Below are 2,333 nucleotides of genomic sequence, written 5' to 3' on the forward strand. Positions count from 1 at the left end.
ACCTTGGTGTACATCTATTAAAGTCCTACTTGTAGCTAGAAAAGGCCTTCCTACTATTAAAGGTATGTTCCGGTCTTCTTCCATATCAAGAACTACAAAATGTACTGGAAAGATAAATTTGTCTACCTTTATTAGGACATCCTCCACCACTCCCCTAGGATATGATATGGATCTATCCGCCAATTAAAGATGAATCGTGGTTGGCTTCACCTCTCCTAAACCAAGTTTCCTGAAAATAGAAAATGACATCAAGTTAATGCTAGCTCCTAAATCACATAAAGCTTTATCAAAATAAAAACTACCAATTGTGCAAGGAATATTAAAACTCCCTGGATCTCTTAATTTCAATGGTAGTTTCTTTTGAAGTAACGCGCTACATTCCTCGGTGAGCATGACCATCTCATGTTCTTCAAACCTTCTTTTAAGGATCTCCTTTAAGAACTTGGCATACTTCGGCATTTGCTCCAACATATCTACAAAAGGAATATTTATGTGTAAGCTTCTAAACATATCCATGAACTTACCAAATTGCTTGTCTAATCTTTGTTTCTGTAGTCTATGAGGATACGGAAGAGAGGCTTCATCTTTCTTCACATCTTGGGCTTTATTCTCAAGTTCTGGTTTTGTGCATAGGCATTGTGTTGAGGCATTCTTCATTCTGGATTTTGTGCCTAGGCATTGTGTTGAGGCATTATTGGTTTTGTCCAATTTCGTGTCTTCAGCTTTTTCCTCAGTTTCTTCAGTTTTTCTTGATTCTTATAGCTCCTTGCCACTTCTCAACATGATGGCATTGAGTTGCTCCTTTGGATTCTTCTCGATATCACTTGGCAACATTCCTTGAACTCTTCCCGCTAAAATATTATGGATTTTCCCAATTTCAGTCTCAAGGTTCCTAATAGAGGCTGATTGATTTTGAACCAGGACGTCAGTCTTCTCAAACCTATTGCTTGTCTCTTCAATGAACTTGGTCAACACATTCTCTAAATAAGATTTTGGCTATTGAGGTTGAAAAATAGGAGCTTGTTTTTGCTCATTGTTGTTGCTCCATGAAAAGTTTGGATGGTTTCGCCATGCTGGATTATATGTATTGGAATATGGATTCCCTTGCCCCCTTTGGAAATTATTGACGTAATTGGCTTGTTCAGGCTGGGCAAATGGGTTCCCTTCTTGACAATCCTTGGATGGATGATTTCCTACGCAAAGGTCACATGTTAGAGAAGAAAATTCAATTGCATTTATTTTTAACACATTATCTAATTGCTTCTAGATGTTTGAAAGTTGAGCAGCCAATGCAGTGTAATCGTCAACTTCGTGCACTCCCGCTGATCTCATTGTTGGAGTTCTTTTCGGAGTCCTCATGTAATTATTGTTCGCCATCACTTCAATCAGATTGTATGCTTCCTTTGGTGTTTTATTGTTCAAGGCTCCTCCACTTGCAGCATCAATCATAGCTTGAATAGTTGGTAGCAACCCTTGGTAGAACGTTTGCACTTGCGACCAGATTAGTAAACCATGGTGAGGGCACCTCCGTAAGAGATCTTTATACCTTTCCCATGCTTCATACAATGACTCCAATTCTTGTTGGTAAAAATTGGTAATCTCACTTCTCAGCTTGGCAGACTTGGCTAGTGGAAAGTATTTAGTGAGGAACGCTTGAGCTAACTCGTTCCATGTCGTGATGCTCCCAGATGGCAAAGAAATCAACCAAGCCTTAGCTTTATCCTGAAGAGAGAATGGGAAAAGCCTTAGCCTAATTGCATCATCGGAGACTCCATTATGCCTGAATGTGTCGCACAACTCCAGAAAATTGGCGATATGCAAGTTGGGATCATCATTAGCCAACCCAGCGAATTGGACCATCTGTTGAATCATTTGAATAATTGTTGGCTTTATCTCAAATGTATTTGCTTGAATTGGTGGTCTCCTGATGCTAGAATAGCACACTTTGACAGTAGGACTAGAGTAGTCCTTCAATGCTTTTTGAACAACTTCAACTCCTGTATTAGCCATTGAACTAACTCCTCTGTACAGTCCAACACTAAAAATATAGAACTAAAAATTAAAGCACTAAAAACAAAAATAATTAAAAAAAATATATAATACAAACCGAATTAGCAACTAAACAGCTTGTATTGATATTGATAATATAAAAGCAATTCCTTGGCAACGGCACCAAAAACATGTTGTTGATTTTCACAAGTGTACGAAATCGTGCAAGTAATACAGTGTATAAAATACGAATATCGAACCCAAGGGAATTACTATTATCAATTACCAATTAAACTATCCTATTACTATTTGATCAGTCAGATTTTCAGAATGATTCCATGGAA

General features: G+C 37.9%; 1 non-coding gene across 1 annotated transcript; it reads left to right on the forward strand.

The window, feature by feature from the left end:
• The first annotated feature begins 1,507 nt into the window (after nucleotides 1-1,507).
• On the forward strand, nucleotides 1,508-1,614 carry LOC116105446. Its single transcript, XR_004124082.1, has one exon. It is a non-coding gene; the product is annotated as a small nucleolar RNA R71 (small nucleolar RNA).
• Nucleotides 1,615-2,333: the final 719 nt, after the last annotated feature.

This window comes from Pistacia vera, unplaced genomic scaffold (genome assembly GCF_008641045.1).
Source record: "Pistacia vera cultivar Batoury unplaced genomic scaffold, PisVer_v2 Contig499, whole genome shotgun sequence".
Classification (NCBI taxonomy): Eukaryota; Viridiplantae; Streptophyta; class Magnoliopsida; order Sapindales; family Anacardiaceae; genus Pistacia; species Pistacia vera.